Below are 12096 nucleotides of genomic sequence, written 5' to 3'. Positions count from 1 at the left end.
GGGGGGTTCCCCTAGTTTTCCCGGGCTAACAAAACCCCGGGCCTAGTTGGCCCGGGTCCAACAACCGCGCTGTTTGGTTGTCCACGGGTGAGGGAAACCGGTCCCTTCCGCGGCCTTTCCCCGGGCCACCATTCCACTAGTCCGGACATGGGGAACGAATTCCTCGAGTGGCTCTCAGGCGACGCCGCGGGTGGCGATGCATCCACCTGCTGCTCTACTTCCTCCGGCGACCGGAGCGAGGCGCCTCCCGAGATCTGCGCCTCCACGGTCCTCCATCTCCTTCCGCTGAGCTCTACTCCGCCTCCATCGAAGCTCCTCTCCCCTCCGGCAATGGCGACGGTGGTCTTCCTCGGGGAACGGCGACGGTGGTCTTCCTCCGGGAACGGCGACGGTCCTCCTCTCCTCCGGCGATGAACCGAGTCCTCTAGTCGCGGGAGAGCACAACCTCCTCCTCCATATTTTCCCTCTACATGCTCAGATCTACTGGTGCTACATCAGATCTTGCAAGTAAATTTTCTATTTCACTTTTGGGCTGTTCTTGATGTGTTCGGTCGAATTCTTGCAATTGAGATGTCTAGCAAACAGGAATCCTTAGTTTTCCCATAAGATTTGATCTCATAATTCTGGGGATTTGATCTATGCCTGAGTATGTTTGTGACTCACTAATCTCTGTCAGTACTTGTCATTCTCAGATCACCGGTGAGAACATCAGCACAACCTTCTTCCCCTTCTCTTCCCGATTTAGATTCCCCATGGTATGATTTAATGTTTTAAATGAGTTGTTTCTGAACTTGTATCATTATTTAGGATGTGTATGGGCCTATATATCATCCAAGCAATCATATTTTTCCTCGAAAAAGAAAGAAAGGAAAATGCGATCGTAGCTTGCTGCAAAGCTTAATAACTTCTCATTGGCTAGCGACAATTATCAGTGTGAACTTTTTAATGACACTTGAATAAGTGCAGCATCTCTCTGTTTCTTTTTTGCTGTAAATAATATGTGGCATCTCCTTTCTAAAAAAAAACATGTAATGTGGTAACCTGTAGTGAGCTAGTTGGTTTGTAGTTGAGGCCATCTTCTGTTTGTAAATTGTAACTCCTTGTCAATGATGCATACTGGAGTTGAGCTGTGTGAAAAATGTCGCTTGTTGCCTGTGATGCAAGAGGCTGGGCGGAGGGCACAGACCTTGAGTTCTTAATTTAATGTTTTAAATGAGTTGTTGTAGAGCCAAACTAATTGTGCAAAAGGTTCTCCATTTGCATCTAGGACTTCATGAGTTCCTGTACTGGTCAGCCTGTAGCATCACATATCAAATGGACTAGTCAGCTTGTACTAGCCTCGCCCTAATTCAGCTTACAATCTGTAAGGATAAACCAAACTGCCCTATTACTAAGAAGTAAGAATAGCTAGACATATATTTTCGCCAATTCATGTGGTAGTCTTCGGAAATAACCCCTTGCTTGAGGTACAAACAATTAAAGTACCATCTTTGGAAATTTATGCAGTATTACCTTTTGAAGTCTCGATTACATTCTATTTTCTTTTCTGTTTTGAAATTAGGATCTATGCATTGGGCGATGGGAGTTCCTGATTAGGTGAAGGAGGCAACATCCAAGGTCATACTCTGTTTTCCGCTCTGTTTCGCTGCTACTCTAGCATCTGGTCGAGGATAACTCTATGTTGGTTGCCCCTGTGTACTTTGATTTTGTATGTAACCTGGACATATGGTGTTAATAGTATTTGTACAAACTAGTTCTGTAAAGTATCCTTGGATAGTTCCTGTTAATGCATGTAATTTCTATGCTCTAGTCAATTACATGTGAAGTTGATTGAATCTGTGCTCAAGTTCAATGTAGCTTGCATTTGCCTTCACAATATACCTCATTTATTGGTACCATTCAGCATTGTTTGGTGTTGTTGTCTGATCTCCATAACCAATAGTGCAGTAGTACAACTTGAGTACTTTGATTTCTTGCTAAAAAAATGCTCTGATTTCTTGTAAAGCTAGAACCAGTCACATAGTGGTTTCGCCCCGTGGCATTCCTCCTTCCTCTGACCGTATCTTTTTTGGTGTGTGCATGGTTTCTTTTTCCGAGTCAAAAGTTCAACTTGCATCGCAGTAGTTGAAAATTAGTTTCATCAATCCGACATGTATATCTTACAATAACATATATTATTGTTCAACTTGCATCGCCCTTTTTCCGGTTTGTTAAGGATAGACAGTTGGAGATCATCTTATCTGAAAATGGGCTCTGTTCTTCCTCCTTCAACTAATCAATGCAGATGCAGCCCTGATGCTTCTCACCGACGACCTTGTTGCCACCAGACCCACCACCACGTGGTTAGCCTAGAGCCTGAGAGTGTGCTCCTATTTCTTCTTGTTCTCCTCACCACCGCCATGTTGTCCCTGCTGACCTCAAGATGAATTTCTGGGCCCAGATCCACAAGGCAGCAAGTCGAGGGAGATGTTCGAGAAGTTGATGGTGGAAGTTATGCGCACGATTGCGATTTTTTTAGTGGAGCAAAATATTGTTCCCAGATGAACTTGTAATATAGTTACCATTTTCAATTTTGAAACATAATTAGCATATTATATTTATCCTTGATGTTCGATTGTTTGTCTCACACATGTAAGACTGGTCGTGTGTATGTTTGATGCAAGATATTTTTTTGCTTTGATAATTATCTGTGTATTTCTATTGTCTTGATCTACCTTCAAATTCATGTATTAATTTTTTTTTGGGGAAATTCATGTATTAATTTATAGTCCCAAACTCCAACCATCTTGAACTAAAAAAATAAAAATAAAAGTTTATGTTATAAAATTGGTAAGACATTATGATAAGAAAACTAAGTTATTTCTGGTGATTTTTGGTCACAGTGACCCATTTTTTATATTTTGGTATGCTCCCGATCGAGACTACAGTAGCTGCCTAGTTTTTTTTTAGGATAGTACGTGATTCATTCATATGCAATTGCTGGATTAGAAGACACGCACGCATACAGCAGAAAGAACCAGGAGCAGCGTAGCTGCCTAGCTACTTCATCTGTCGATAGTGCGTACTGCCTTTCCCTTGCCGTCCAAATGGAACAGAGCAATTTCCCCGGGTAGGAGTGGGGATCCCGTGTGAGCAGGGAAATTCCGGGTGGGGGTTTACTGCCCAGGGATACCGGTCCCCAACAACCAAATTAGCCCTGAGTAGGTTTCCCACCTATGGGAGGTTTTGTTGTTGGGGTCTTATTCGAAGACTTGGACTACAACTCTTGGGGATTTCCACCTATATAATGAGGAGAAGAGGGAGGGAGGCAGCCACTCTTGGCCGCACCACCTAGGGCTGCCCATGGCAGGCGCCCTAGCCACCCCCTCTCCCCAAACCCTAGCCTCTCCTCCTCCACATAATACTCCCACAGCGCATAGGCGAAGCTCTGCCGGAGTTCTCCACCACCACCGCCACCACGCCATCGTGCTGCCGGGATTCCGAGGAGGATCTACTACTTCCGCTGCCCGCTGGAACGGGGAGATGGACGTCGTCATCAACACCGAACGTGTGACCGAGTACGGAGGTGCTGCCCGAATGTGGCACCGTCAAGATCTTCTACGCGCTTTTGAAAGCGGCAAGTGATCATCTTCTGCAACAACGAGATCTAATCTCGTAGGATTTGGAAATCTTCAAGGGTTAGTCTCGTGATCCCCTCGTTGCTACCATCTTCTAGATTGCATCTTGGCTTGGTTTTCGTTCTTGCGGTAGGAAATTTTTTGTTTTCTATGCTACGAATCCCATCACTTATGCTTATAGACGTATGCCTTTTGGTTTATGTAATGCTCCTGCTACTTTTCAAAGATGCATGTCTGCTATTTTTCATGGCTTTTGTGAGAATATTGTAGAGGTATTCATGGATGATTTTTCTGTCTATGGGAATTCTTTTGATAATTGCTTGCGAAACCTTGATAAAGTCTTGCAGAGATGTGAAGAAACTAACCTTGTTCTTAATTGGGAGAAATGCCACTTTATGGTTAATGAAGGAATTGTATTGGGACATAAAATTTCCGAGAGGGGTATTGAAGTTGATAGAGCTAAAGTTGAAGCAATTGAGAAGATGCCCTATCCTAGGGATGTTAAAGGTATTCGTAGTGTTCTTTGTCATGCTGGGTTTTATAGGAGATTTATTAAAGATTTCTCCAAGATTTCAAAGCCTCTTACTAATCTTCTTCAAAAAGATGTACCTTTTGTTTTTGATGATGATTGTAAGGAAGCTTTTGAAACTCTAAAGAAAGCCTTAACAACTGCTCCTGTAGTTGAACCTCCTGATTGCAATTTACCTTTTGAAATTATGTGTGATGCTAGTGATTTTGCTGTAGGCGCTGTTCTTGGACAGCGAGTGGTTAAAAAATTGAATGTTATTCATTATGCTAGCAAAACTCTTGATGCTGCTCAAAGAAATTATGCTACAACTGAAAAGAGTTATTAGCTGTAGTTTTTGCTTGTGACAAGTTTAGATCCTATATTGTTGATTCAAAAGTTACAATCCATACTGATCATTCTGCAATTAGGTACCTTATGGAAAAGAAAGATGCTAAGCCAAGGATTATTAGATGGGTGCTTCTTTTGCAAGAATTTGATTTACATATTATAGATAGGAAAGGTGCTGATAATCCTGTTGCTGATAATTTGTCTAGATTGGAAAATATTGCTTATGATCCTGTTCCTGTTAATGATAGTTTTCCAAATGAAAAATTGGTTGTAATAAAGGTGAGCTCGCGAGATAGTCCTTGGTACGCTGATTATGCTAACTTTATTGTTTCCAAGTACTTGCCTCCAACCTTTTCAGCTCAGCAAAGGAGGAAATTCTTTTATGACTTGAGGCATTATTTTTGGGATGACCCACACTTATGTAAAGAAGGAGTGGATGGTATTATGCGAAGATGTGTTCCCGAATATGAACAACAAGAGATATTGAGTAAGTGTCATGGTAGTGCTTATGGAGGACATCACGCCGGAGATAGAACCGCGCAAAAAGTTCTACAATCAGGTTTCTATTGGCCAACTCTCTTCAAAGATGCAAGAAAGTTTATTTTATCTTGTGATGAATGTCAAAGGGTTGGTAATATCTCCAGACGCAATGAAATGCCTATGAATTATACTCTTGTTATTGAACCATTCGATTGTTGGGGATTTGACTTCATGGGTCCTTTCCCTTCTTCGAAGGTAACACTCATATACTTGTCGCAGTTGATTATGTTACTAAATGGGTGGAAGCCATACCCACAAAAAGTGTTGATGGTGAGACCTCTTTAAGAATGCTTTTAGATATTATTTTTCCTAGATTTGGAGTTCCTAGATATCTTATGACTGATGGAGGTTCTCATTTTATTCATGGTGGTTTTAGAAAAACTCTTGCTAAATATGGTATTAATCATAGAATTGCTTCCGCTTATCATCCTCAAACTAGTGGGCAAGTAGAATTATCAAATAGAGAGATTAAATCTATCTTGCAAAAGACTGTTAATAAATCTAAAAAGAACTCGGGCTACTAAATTGAAGGAAGCATTATGGGCTTATAGAACTCGCTTATAAAAATCCTATGGGTATGTCACCTTATAAAATGGTTTATGGGAAAGCTTGTCATTTACCTTTAGAACTAGAGCACAAAGCTTATTGGGCTGTAAGAGAACTAAATAAAGATCCTAAACTTGCCGGTAAGAAGAGATTGCTACAATTGAGTTCTCTAGATGAATGGAGAAGTGAATCTTATGAAAATGCTAAACTCTTTAAAGAGAAAGTTAAGAAATGGCATGATAGAAGAATTATCAAAAGAGAATTTAATGTTGAAGATAAAGTCCTATTGTATCGGTCTCGTTTCAGATTTTTTGCAGGGAAATTGCTCTCAAAATGGGAAGGACCATATGTCATTGTGGAGGTGTATCGTTCAGGGGCAATTAAAATTAGTTCTCTGCAAGGTGATGCCACACAAGTGGTGAATGGACAAAGACTCAAGCATTATATCTCTGGTGATTCTTATAATGAAGATGTTGATGTTATTCGAGTGGTGACTCCGGAAGCTTTCATCAAAGGTCAAATTGACAGTTCTGCAGAGTTCGACTTTGAATAGGTAACAGTACTGGTAATAAAAAGTCCGCGCTTAACTTTTCGAACAATGTTTTTGCTATTTTTGGAAAATATGAAAAATTACGAGATCGAAATGGAGTGGAGGAGACGCACGAGGGCGTGCCCCCAGAGGCCGGCGCGGGTGATGACCCACAAGTATAGGGGATCGCAACAGTCTTCGAGGGAAGTATTACCCAATTTATTGATTCGACACAAGGGGAGACAAAGAATACTTGAAAGCCTTAACAACGGAGTTGTCAATTCAGCTGCACCTGGAAACAGACTTGCTCGCAAGAGTTTATCGAGTAGTAACGAGCTTTATAGCGATAGCAGTAGTGAAATAACAGCAGCAGAGTAACAAAGACAGCAGTAGTGATTTTAGTAAACAAGCAGGATTAAAATACCGTAGGCACGGGGACGGATGACGGGCGTTGCATGGATGAGAGAAACTCATGTAACAATCATAGCAGGGCATTTGCGGATAATAATAAAACGGTATCCAAGTACTAATCAATCAATAGGCATGTGTTCCAATTATAGTCGTACGTGCTCGCAATGAGAAACTTGCACAACATCTTTTGTCCTACCAGCCGGTGGCAGCCGGGCCTCAAGGGAAACTACTCGGATATTAAGGTACTCCTTTTAATAGAGTACCGGAGCAAAGCATTAACACTCCGTGAACACATGTGATCCTCACGTCACTGCCATTCCCTCCGGTTGTCCCGATTTCGTCACTTCGGGGCCATTGGTTCCGGACAGCGACATGTGTATACAACTTGCGAGGTAAGATCATAAACAACGAATATCTTCATGAATCAATAACATGTTCAGATCTGAGATCATGGCACTCGGGCCCTAGTGACAAGCATTAAGCATAACAAGTTGCAACAATATCATAAAAGTACCAATTACGGACACTAGGCACTATGCCCTAACATTCTTATGCTATTACATGACCAATCTCATCCAATCCCTACCATCCCCTTCGGCCTACAGCGGGGGAATTACTCACACATGGATGGGGGAAGCATGGCTGGTTGATGAAGAGGCGTCGGTGGTGATGGCGGTGATGATCTCCTCCAATTCCCCGTCCCGGCGGAGTGCCAGAACGGAGACTTCTGGCTCCCGAGACGGAGTTTCGCGATGTGGCGGCGTTGTGGAGGGTTTCTCGCGACTTTTACTTCTCTCCGTGCGTTTTTAGGTCGAGGCGAATAAGTAGTCCGAAGGAGGGCGTCGGAGGCCGGCCGAGGGGGCCACACCATAGGGCCGCGCGGCCCCCCTAGGCCGCGCCGCCTTATGGTGTGGGGCCCTCGGGCCTCCACTTGATTTGTCCTTCTGGCTCCGTCATTATTCTGGGAAAATAGGGCCTTTCGTCAAAATCCCGAGGTTTTTCCCGAAAGTTGGATTTCTGCACAAAAACGAGACACCAGAACAGTTCTGCTGAAAACAGCGTTAGTCCGTGTTAGTTGCATCCAAAATACACAAATTAGAGGCAAAACAATAGCAAAAGTGTTCGGGAAAGTAGATACGTTTTGGACGTATCAACTCCCCCAAGCTTAGCTTATTGCTTGTCCTCAAGCAATTCAGTTAACAACTGAGCGATAAAAGAACTTTCACGAACACATTTGTTCATATGATGTATATATTCTCATGATATGGCTAATACTTGAGCAGTTCATAATAAGGTACATGCAAACAAGATCATCTAACAGCTATGTCAATCATGAAGAGGTACCAACAATTAATAATAAGCATCATGAATCATGTATATAAGCAGGATTGCAATGTTTATAAGAGAGTATGATAAAGTGGTATCTCGCTTGCTCGTATTTGATTGGCAAAACATAAATGCCCGGGCACCTCTCGGAGTTCATAGAAAGACTAGAAGTAGTGATTGTCAAAGATAAAAGCATCAAAGTTATACCACAATCAATCATATTTTGAGACAAGCATATTATACTAAGAATGACAGTTGTGCTCTCAAGAAAGTGCTCAAAGAAAGGATGGAGACACAACATAAAAGTAAAAGATTGACCCTTCGCAGAGGGAAGCAGGGATTAACATGCGCTAGAGCTTTTCATTTGTAAAGGAGGAGTAAAATTATTTTGAGAGGTGTTTGTTGTTGTCAACGAATGGTAATGGGTACACCAACTACCTCGCCAACCGGACTTTCAAGAGCGGCTCCCATGAATTATTTGCATTTTTATGTGGCACTCCTTCCAACCTTTCTTACACAAACCATGGCTAACCGAATCCTCGGGTGCCTGCCAACAATCACATACCATGAAGGAGTGCCTTTTTAGTTTAGTTTTATTATGATGATGACACTCCCCCCAACCTTTGCTTACACAAGCCATGTCTAACCGAATCCTTCGGGTGCCGTCCAACTATCACAAACCATGGAGGAGTATCTATTTAAGTTAATTAATTCGGGACTGGGAATCCCATTGCCAACTCTTTTTACAAAATTTATTGGATAAGCGGATGTGCCACTAGTCCATATGAGAGTCCGTCAAAAGTAAATGACAAGGTTGAAATATAAACACCACATACTTCCTCATGAGCTATGAAACATTAACACAAATTAAGAAGCATTTTGAAGATTTTAAAGGTAGCGCATGAGAATTTACTTGGAATGGTTTGAAATGCCATGCATAGGTATTTATGGTGGACACTTTGGAATGACTTGGTTTTCATGTGTTTGGAGGCACGAGCAGCGTTCCCGCTCAATACAAGTGAAGGCTAGCAAAAGACTAGGGAGCGACAAATCAAGAGAGCAGTAACTGTCATAATCATGCTTGCGGCAAAATAAATTAACCGAGGCATAAAAGTGATACAAGAACTCGAAGCAATGTAAATCATTGAGGCTTAATTGACTTTTGTTCAGTCATATGCATGCGTGAGCATGTGCCAAGTCGATATAAATGAATTATTCAGAGGAGGATACCACAATGCCATACTTACTTATGAATAAAACAATGCAAGCAAACATCCATGACATGCTACTTATATTAATAAATTGGAGCTAATCATGAGAGATCATGAACTACTAGACTTTCTTAAATAACATATACCTCACATGAACCAACTAAGCATGCTCACATGGATGAGTATATGTACAAAAATGAAAACAAATAGAGTTCATACCAGCCTCTCACCACAATCAGATTGTCGTAGATCGTCATTATTGCCTTTTCACTTGTGTAGCTTGGATAATATAAAATGAAAACCACGCTCCAGACACCGAAGACCATTGAACTCATGATGAACTTTACAAACCAAAGAAGAACAGCAAATATTTTTGGTGTTTTCGAATTTGAGAACAAGAACAAAAGGAAACAAGCAAACAAAGCAAAATCTTTTTGAGTTTTCTTATAGCAAACTAGCAATAGCAAATAAAGCAAAACAAATGCAAGCAACCAAGATAAACAAATGATGAAGAGAAACAACAGAAATATTTTTGGTCTTTTTGTGTTTTAGGAAAGAAACAAAGTGAAAGCAAGAAATAGCAAACTAAAAGAAACACAGAAAAGCGAGATGGCAGAAATCTGCCAAAACCTGACAGCAGTACAGAAATCGATTTTTACAAAAATCTTACGTTGCTCAGCTCGAAAAGTGTTCAACTAATGAAAGTTAGATAACAACCTGGGGAACCTGCACAAAAATTGGCTTCGCAAAATAACGTTCTGGCTGTGCGCACGAATTTTTACGGTAACAGTCCAGAATCTGTTTTCAGGCAGCACTTCCCCAAATATCATCTTCCTCTCATTAGAAAACCACTCAAACAAACTAAACAAGTATATACAAGTATCCAACAACCATATTATGCAAAGAATGAGTGATGCCGGTATACCTCCCCCCAAGCTTAGGCTTTTGGCCTAAGTGGAGTTCAATCCCATCGAGGCCACGAGGTAGTATCTCCCTGGTACGACGAAGATGGATCATATTCCGGGTATGTGCTAGAAGAAGCACCCGGATACGTGACGGTGTAGTCGTAGGAGGGCTCGGCGTCCTCGGAGTCATGCTGCTGGTGGAAATCTTGTATCTTCATATGTTCATCCACCTCCTCCTTAGTGCGCGACCATGGTTGCCTGTCAATATCGAACAAACCTGGCTGGGGAAGAGGGATTTCTTTCTCATCTCCGTCAGCAAACAACATTCTATAGACCATATTATCTAAAGTGGACTCGGTGGTAACAAAATGATGGCTTTTCATAGCAATGATATCAAACCTCCTAGGGGTTAATGGCACATCATTAGGATCAATAGGAAGCTCAAATGTGTTAAAATGCGCAGTGCAATAGTTCCTCCAAAAATAGGTCCCCTGGTAGACAGGCGGCGAGCAATAAGAGAACCAAGATGATAAGATGTCCGTCCAGTAAGTGCAATATTCAAGAAAGCAAGATGGTAACTAGAAATATTGCTAGTGTTCTCCCTACCAAGTATGCTAGTAGCAACGTAATATGCAAAATATTTAATGGCGGGGAGTTGAATCTTCCTTATCTTGCCCCGCTGAATGGTGCGACAGTCATCATTGGTGATCCCTCGATAGAGCTCCAACAAGTCCCGAGGGTTGTCATCAATTCTCCTCGCTGTACCTACAGGGGCAATATCCAATGCACGGCAAAATTCTTCCAATTCCATAGTAACAGGATTACCATAGATCTTGAATGCAACTGTCGGACTATATTGCGTGTTTTGGAACTTGAAGCTCTCGACGAAAATTTTGGTGAGCATGTAGTATTGCTCCCTTTCATCTCCAACGTGTTGGCGTCAGAAACCCACCGGCGGGCAGTGACTGGCAACACAGTAGAGCCGGGAACAACTAGGGTTGCGGCTGGCCCCAGTCCCTCAGAGCGACGGCCCGCAAAGCCTCCTGGTCACACGTCCGATGCTATCGCAAGGGCGTGCCACCTGACCTATACCTGGTCAGGAAGGTGTTGGATGATGCCTCGCTTAGTTTCCTGCATGGCATACACGTAAACGTTAAATACGAGCCTCGATCGGCTCTCAAGTTATCCTGTGAATCGGCTCAAAGAGCCGATCCACCCATGATTCGTACAAGGTGTCCGACTATATGGTGGTCCTGCTTGATCAAGATAAAGTTAAAACGATCTACGACGATTTAGGGTTTTCACCGCATAATCGGATCATCCTACTCACGATTGGGCCTCGCGCTCGCGTACGGTGACCGTAAGCCGATCCTAGACAGGGCCTAAAAACCAACACGAGGTTGATCCCGGAACGTCCTGTCTAGGGCTAGCAAACTCCACCCTACACGCCGCTGGATCCTCCAACCCTTTGTAAGGCCTAACTATTGCGGATGTTAAACTAATCCTTGATGAACAAGGAGCAACCGTAACGGATCGGATCTACTAAACTATGATCAAGCGGGGTGCCGCCCCTACACCTAAGACAGGTGTAAGGGCGGCTAGATGTATAAGGGTTGCACTACGACAGCATATGATACGAAGAACAATGCTAACCCTAACACATCTAAGATAACTACGTTGCTCGCCATCAAAAAGGCTTCAGCACGAGCAACGCATGAACAACGTGGGCAGGCTTGTGCTGCCTAGATCGCAAGATGCGATCTAGGCAGCATGGTGCTTACCGGGGAAACCCTCGAGACGAAGGAGTTGGCGATGCGCCGAGATTTGTTTGTGTTGAACGTTGGTTGTTGTTTATTTCATAAACCCTAGATACATATTTATAGTCCAAGGGACTTTCTAATTCGGGCGTGCACCTAACCGTGCACGGGTAAAACTCTAACTCCTAATCGACACGTAATCTAATATGTTACAGATACAAGGGCAAACTAGCCCAAACTTTGCATGTAAGGCCGATTCACGTATTTCTTCCATATATATATTCTTCAAGCCCATCTTGATCGCGGCCCACCTCTGACTCGGTCAAATTCTGGTGATAACACATGCCCCCCCTGGTTTTGGAAATGTCATTTCCAAAATCATTACGCTTTCCTTTCGT

The 12096-nt window shown here is 42.6% G+C and overlaps 1 long non-coding RNA gene across 1 annotated transcript; it reads left to right on the top strand.

The window, feature by feature from the left end:
• Positions 1 to 210: 210 nt before the first annotated feature.
• On the top strand, positions 211 to 2191 carry LOC124669252. The gene is made up of 3 exons (XR_006992087.1): positions 211 to 507; positions 693 to 755; positions 1562 to 2191. It is a non-coding gene; the product is annotated as an uncharacterized LOC124669252 (long non-coding RNA).
• The last annotated feature ends 9905 nt before the right edge of the window (positions 2192 to 12096 follow it).

Source organism: Lolium rigidum, chromosome 7, assembly GCF_022539505.1.
Source record: "Lolium rigidum isolate FL_2022 chromosome 7, APGP_CSIRO_Lrig_0.1, whole genome shotgun sequence".
NCBI classification, from domain to species: domain Eukaryota; kingdom Viridiplantae; phylum Streptophyta; class Magnoliopsida; order Poales; family Poaceae; genus Lolium; species Lolium rigidum.
This window is presented reverse-complemented; position numbering and strand designations above follow the sequence as displayed.